A 7,624-nucleotide genomic window follows, 5' to 3' on the forward strand; every position below is an offset into this window, starting at 1 on the left:
TTTTTAATTTCAGTGTACATCATTTAAAAATACCAATATTTCTTTAAAATTTTATCACTTTGAATAAATATATTGTCTTTGAGTGGAAAGAGAAAATACTAACTAGAAATCTTCTATTTCATGTGCAAATTGTGTGAAGAGAAAGCAAATAACAGGAAAAGCAAAATAAATAAGCTGTATTAATAAATCCTTGTTAATGGTAAAATTTACTGTTTAAAGAAGCATTATTAACTTAACTTAGAAGAGAGACAAAAAAGCAACTAAGAATCTCTTTATGCAATGTATAACAATTCTATACTAAATTTTAATTCATATTCATTTAAATTTCACATAAGATTGGATATTTAATTTGTCTAATTTGACTACATTCGACCATCAAAATTTTTTTCTTTCAAAAGATTATGGCCAATAAATCCTCTTACATACTCAAACTAATGCATCTCACTTTGAAATTCATTTAAATTATGTCCAAATTATTAACCAGGTGAATTCCTTTCAAATTGCTTAGTCAGCAAGTCTTTCATATTTTTTTAAGTATTCCTGTTGCTTTTTTGTTGTGTGCCTAAGGGTTGATTACAACTGGTAGTAACCCTACAGAACTGCTCCACAGGGTTCCTGAGGCTATCATCTTGAAAGAAACAGACTGTCATCTTTCTCTAGCTGAGTGGCTGATGGGTTCAAACCTTTCTCTTGGCACTTGAGCGCTTAACCACTGTGCCACCAGGGCTCCTTTGCCTTTTTTTAGGAAATTAGAATGCAGATACACACATTTCAAGATTTGTACAAATCACGACTCTATATCCCACAATTTAGGTTTTCAAATGCGTAAGTAAATCATGTTTGTTAATTGGATAAATATTCTTGTCTGGGTAAATTTCCCTGCAGCTACACAAAACTACCATTTAGCAAAGTTTATATTACCTTTTCTTTCTTAGTAACTTGTTATATTTAGGGGGCTCTCGTGCCTAAGGCATTTGACTGCTAACCAGAAGGCTAGCGGTTCAAACCCACCAGCCACTCCTCGGAAGGAAGACTGGACAGTCTACTTCCGTAGAGGTACCCCCTCGGAAACCCAAGGAGGGGTCGCTGTGAGTTGGATCCGACTCCACAGCAGTGAGTTTGGTTTGGTTTTTGATGTACACTACTATATTCAATTGCTATCAAATTAACATTAGAAAATGCTGAAATCTTATGAGTAGTTTAGTTATTTATAATATTTTTCTTTGCTATGTTCAATTTCCTAATGATAAAGGTGGTTCTTTTGACTATTAAGTTAAATAACCTAGTTATTCTTATAATATGACTGAGAAAGAGAATTATTAACAAATTTATTAACAAATAATCTGTTTTAGTGAAAATAAAGAACAATTTCTAGTATTAGGTACTGTAGTTTTATCTAGAATATTCCCGGAAAGCCACAATTGACACACATTTTCAAAATATACAACACTTGCAAGTAGGCTAGTAGAACAAAACTGCTTTTCACATAAATTGACACATTGCGAGAAATATCTTCCACGTCAACATCGCTTTAGGAAATAGTGATCATCTAGCTACGCAAATTTGGAATATTCATACGTAATAAATTTATACGTAAGAAGAATCCGAGAGAAGGGAACTGATATTTACTTACTTGTTACCATTACTATATAATTCAGTACAAAAGTCTACTCTCCCACCTGGAATTATTTTCTCTTCAGAAAATAGAAGATATCTTTTTATTTCCTCATGATGATGGGTTAAGGAAAGAAGGAGCTGTTACTTCCAAGTCAAGAAGCAGTTTTATGTATATACACACACGGATACTTAAAATTAAATTTTACAACTTATTTGATTTTAACTGCGAAGAAGTTTATACACTAGATACAGCATACCTGAAAAGCCTATCATGAAATAAGCAGGCAGCCGTCTGCCCACCATCTATTCATTTTCTGCTTTTCATAGGCTCCCAAGGCAGGGCTGTCAATTTCGAGTTTATTCTGGGGGTTAGAATTTAGTTGGGGGTGGGTCATTATTCTGAGAGGGCCTTGCATAGTCCCTGTTGTTGTTATGTGCCATCGAGTCGGACCAACTCGTAACGACCTCTCCTTGAGTTTCCGAGGCGGTACCACTACGTAAGTAGATTGGCCAACCTTCCTTCCGAGGAGTGGCTGGTGGGTTTGAACCCCCAGCCTTCTGGTTAGCAGTCAAGTGCCTTAGGCACTACGCTACCAGAGCTGCTTGCATAGTCCCTAGACAGCCACAATACTGGGCCGTTTTGCTCGGGGCTCCACAGCACTGTGCACGGTCCGCAGACCGCAGAGGGCGTGAGGATCAGTGAGCACCACTGTGGGCTGAGGCCCTAAGGCTACAGAGCTTGCTTAGGAACCGGCGCCTCGCGCCGCGATGAGCAGATCCGGCACGCCTGGGCCGCGTTCACCTACCCCTGCCGCCGTTGTCAGGGCGACCGCCGCCGAACGTTCCCGCGGCGGGCCCCGCCCCTCGGCCAATCGGACCGGAGCTCTCCGAAGCCCAGATTCTCTTTGTTCCGCAGCCATTTCAGTCCCTGGACTGGAGGCAGCGCCGCTTCGGCAGAGAGCCCGTGCGCCGGAGGCCTGTGGGATGGTGTGGGACCGGGTAGGTGGCGTGGGGGTGCGCGGCCCCAGACTTGAGGTGGGGGAGCTGAGGCAGTGAGTTTCGCAGCTGCTCGACTGGCCGCGGGGAAAGGTGCCGGGCTCGCCCGCCCTCCGGTTGCCGGCCCGGCCGTTTGGAGCTGGGCGGCGGCGGCGCGGTTCTAAGCCTAACAGCTGCCGGCCGGGGCTCCCTGAGAGACCAGGACAGAGCGCCGGCGGCTCCTCAGGTGTCCGAGGTCAGAGGCTGTGGAGCTTGTTAGGGGCGGCGCGAAGGGGAGGGTCCGCTCCCGCCTGTTAAAACCACGGCCTTTGAAGGCTGTTGGGTGCCGCAGTACACTGTCCTAAGGACTGCCTGCTTCCCGCCGGTTCTGGACGTTTCTCAAGGCGCTGCCCTACATGGGCCGGTCTTTGTCCCGTCCGGGCCTCGTCTGCCCGGGTGACCCGCGTCCGCACACCTCATCTCCTTCCCCTTCAGCTAGCTGGTCTCTTCCTCCAGGCTGTTCTTTCCTCTTGGGGCTTCTTGGCCTCACGACAGGTTGACATTATTTTTTTATGTTTGTAACTGGGCAGGGTTTGTCTTTTTTGCGCTTATGCCTCCACTCCCACGCATACACGCAACAAGGGGACAGCTGCAGAGGAACAGACCGCCTACCACAATCTACCTGTTCTGGGAATTGCTTTCTTCCTTTGAAAATGATCGTGCGTTGTCTGTTTATTAATTTTAAAAAGCATCTGGATTTTGCAAGGATTGCTTACAGTATAAGTCCATTATCTTAACAATCAGTATTCAGTTTGGCCCATCAGTGATTATAAATATAGGACTTTAAAGTTGGAGGCTAGCCACTAATTGATTTTGACAGTTATATTAGGAAGCTTTATAACAGCCTTGTTTTGAAACAGTGATGACTTCAAAGATGAGTATATAGATGGTACATTTCTTTTTACTCTAATGAAATGCTTTTTAAATGCAAAATTTATGATGTAATAGGTATTTGGAAGTGTAAGGTAAAATGGCTGTCCTGAAATGCTTCGTTTTTAGGGTTAAAAAAGTTCCTGCTGGATTTTTAGTTTCCCACATATTATATCAGAGCTTTTATAGATAATATTCAAGCAGGTATTTTAGTGAATCGGAGGATTCAGTTTTTGGGATTCAATCTTTTCCACTTTTATCCTGTCCTGCACCCCAGTCGTTCTTACAGAATGGCTGCACCGAATTGAAAACTTGCAACGACAAAACAGAAATATTAGTTTGAAGGGGCAGATTTCATAATCAAAGTTGTTGCTATTATAGCATGTGAGCAGAACAAGGTTCTGGTAAAAATATGATAAATGATTCTGGTTGTAAAATTTCCAATATCAACATTGTTAGTGTATTCTTTATAAAGGTTGTTATTTTTGTGTTTATTTATGTAAAGTTAAAGCTGTCACATGAACTCAATTTCTCAAAATATTGTGATGACCTGTATTGAAATGTAAATGTCCTCCTGTATTTAGAAGAATTGCATGCACTCTAACCATGTTGGATTCTGCAAACATTTTTTAAAGAAATTTGGTTATAAAGAAAGCCAAACCAAGTGACATGTAATGAAATAAATTTATCAAATGTAGACTGCAGAAAGCACAGTAGAAGCAGGAGTTACTTTTATTGTTCAGGTTATAAATTATGAATATTTCTTCCTGGAATTGATTTTTTAAATATATTTTGGTGCCAAAAAAGATCTTGTTTACTCTATCAAAAAAAAAAAAATTGTTCACCTGCAAATGGGTGAGAAACTTGAGAATCAAAGCGATTTAAGGAATGAGGTTTTCAAAAACAATGGAGAACAATACTGTCTTCAAAAAGGAAGGAATAGCTTTGGAAAAGGATTTCTACAGGGTAATTCCCCACATGTTGAAGATCCTTGTTAAGTGGTCCTGGGGCCATGGTAGGTTGCCTGGAGAGTGTTGGCAGGTAAGAGGGGTCTCCTGGATTGTTGTTGTTGTTGTTATGTGCCGTCGAGTCGGCCCCGACTCATAGTGACCCCTCCTTGGGCTTCCGAGGCAGTATCACTACGGAAGTAGGATTGCCCAGCCTTCCTTCCGAGGAGTGGCTGGTGGGTTTGAACCGCCAGCTGTCTGGTTAGCAGGCAAGTGATTTAGCCACTATGCTACCAGAGCTCCCCTCCTGGATTGTAGAGGAAGTGAACTTCACAATGGAACACAGGATGTTTGCAAAGGTTGTAACTGATTTGTAGTTAAATCGGTGTTAGTATAGGAGAGAGGTTCTAGAAGCCCAAGTTTGGTTACTCCAGATCCTTCACACTGGGGTTCTTTGAAGTACAGTCACTAGGTGCTTAATAAGTAGAAATGTTAAGAGTTCTAGAGTCTCCATGGTTAAATAAGATGTCAGAATAAGAAATGAGGCAGATTTGTCTTAGAATTGCCTTGAGTAGATAGAACCCATACAGGAGTGGTTGTTGTTGTTGTTTGCCGTCGAGTCGGCCCCGACTCATAGCGACCCCTCCTTGGGTTTCCGAGGCAGTATCACTACGGAAGTAGGATTGCCCAACCTTCCTTCCGAGGAGTGGCTGGTGGGCTTGAACCTCCAGCCTTCTGGTGAGCAGTCATGTGCCTTAGGCACTATGCTACCAGAGCTCCTAGCTACACCTTATTCCAAAATGGGACCTGATGGAGAGCCAGTACTTGAACTCAGAACTGAAAGAAAGCTGACAACTGTGCAAGATCACAAGGTTTGGATTGATACGTGGTTTTTTTTTTTTTTTTTTGTTTTATGATTAAAATCTGAAAACAAAGCAAAACATTTCAGTGTAGTATAAAGGTTAAAACAGGAGCTGTAGAACCAGACTGCTTGAATTCAAATCATGGCATCTCCCAAAACTGTGAACTTGGGCAAGTTACTTATCTCACTGTTCTCAATTTTTTCATCTCATGAGCATTGAGTTCTCAAACATAAAATCTTAGACCTGTGCCTGGTGTATAGTCAAACCAAACCAAACCAAACTCACATTGTCAAGTCAGATCCGACTCATAGCGACCCCTCCTTGGGTTTCCAAGGCAGTATCTCTAGGGAAGTAGATTGTCCAACCTTCCTTCCGAAGAGTGGCTGGTGGGTTTGAACCTCCAGCCTTCTGATTAGCAGTCAAATGCACTAGGCATGACGCCACCAGAGCTCCCCATAAATAACAATTGCTATCATCATCATCATCTCCACCCACCCAGTCACTGCCATCAAGTTGATTCTGACCATAGCCACTCTATAATCATTGTTACTTTAGGAAACTGTAGAAAACCATAAAATAACCCTTTGTAAATAGGACTAGGAGCTCTGGTAGCATAGTGCCTGAGGCACTTGACTGCTAACCAGAAGGCTGGTGGTTCAAACCCACGAGACATTCCTTGGAAGAAAGGTTGGGCAATCTCCTTTTGCAGTGATACCGCCTCGGAAACCCAAGGAAGGGTCGCTATGAGTTGGGGCCGACTGGACAGCATATAACAATAACAACAACAATATTAGGACTATGAGATAACTACTATAAAACCTCTGGTACATTTCCTTTCAATAATTTTTTTCTGAGTTTATTTGATTTTTATACATTTGAGGCCATACTGTGTAAATAATTTTCTATTCTGCTTTTTTCCCCACCTAGCACCATACACATTTTCTCATACTATTCAGTTATTTTGTCAGCATCTCTTTAAATGTCCTCCTCATGTTGAATTAAAAAAAAAAAAAAATTCCTATTGTACACTTAGCAAGTTTCTTTCTTGTTTCTTTTTCTTTTTGCAGCTGTAAAGAAACACTGTAGTGAATATCCTTGCATGGAAAGCATTTTCTGCATTTTGGACTATTTTGTTAACATAGACTCCCCGGAGCATATATGAGTCAAAAAATATTGACTCAAAGTATATGCGCAACCTACCCTATGGTCCATATTGTCAAATTGCTTTTACTTAAATGGACTTAAGTTGCTTGGGATGGAAGAAGGGAAAAGGGAGTGAATTAACATTTTTTTTTTTTTTGTAATGTGCTGAGCATTGTTTTAGCATATATTACTACTTTTATGTACATTAGTCTCATTTACTATCATAGACCTGTGTTTACATGGGAATTACTTCCATTCTACTGGTAAGAGAACTGAAGATACATAGATAGGTGAGTACTTTGTCCAGCTGCTCAAGTGTGAGTCTGAATCTAGACCTGCCTAGTTACAAAGCTTTCATTTACATTACATTTTTATGTAACATATATCTTAAAATGTGACTGACTGTAGATCTCAGACCACCTAATTGAGTTAGTTAAACTTAGCTGGGAAGAATAATTGGTAAGTTACAGAGTCAAACTAGACAGGACTTAATTATCCACATATATTTTAGGGGAAAAAAGCATCCTTACCTGGATATGAGTATATAAAAATGGATTCTAAGACAAATGTAGTAATACTTGTGCATCAAATATTCTTAATAAGAATCTCAACACAAATAGCGGAGAGAAAATCAAAGAAATCCATCAGAAGTAGAAGGAACTATATTACCAATTTTGGGAGTCAAGAGAAGTGAAAAAGCTGTTACATAATTAAATTGAAAAATACATTTAGTAAAACCTCTGGCTAGGTAGGCACTCCTAATGTGGAATTATAGAAGAGACAAAATAACAGAGCTGTTCCAAATGAGGAAAATAAGACTACCTACAGGTATGGCAGATTAATTTTATTCTGAAAATTTAAGGCCAAAACAAAACACCACATATGAATTGTGTTTTACAATTACCTCTACAGCCATTATTAGAGTAACAACAGAGCCCCTTAATTCTCAAGTGCAGAAAAGTTAAGCACCATAAATGAAAAAGGTGATCCCAGTGCAAAAAGGGCAAGGAGGCCACATGTTCTGACCTCCTAGAACCCCACAAGAGAAAGGCAGAATCACCATCAATAGCCCAAGGCCTATTACTGCAAGGCCAGACATGCTGCCTCCCTCCAGCCCTTTCTCCAACCGTTCCTCCCAAAGCACCCACC

This window comes from Orycteropus afer, unplaced genomic scaffold, assembly GCF_000298275.1.
Source record: "Orycteropus afer afer isolate SDZICR_OR568_19922 unplaced genomic scaffold, OryAfe1.0 scaffold00104, whole genome shotgun sequence".
NCBI classification, from domain to species: Eukaryota; Metazoa; Chordata; class Mammalia; order Tubulidentata; family Orycteropodidae; genus Orycteropus; species Orycteropus afer.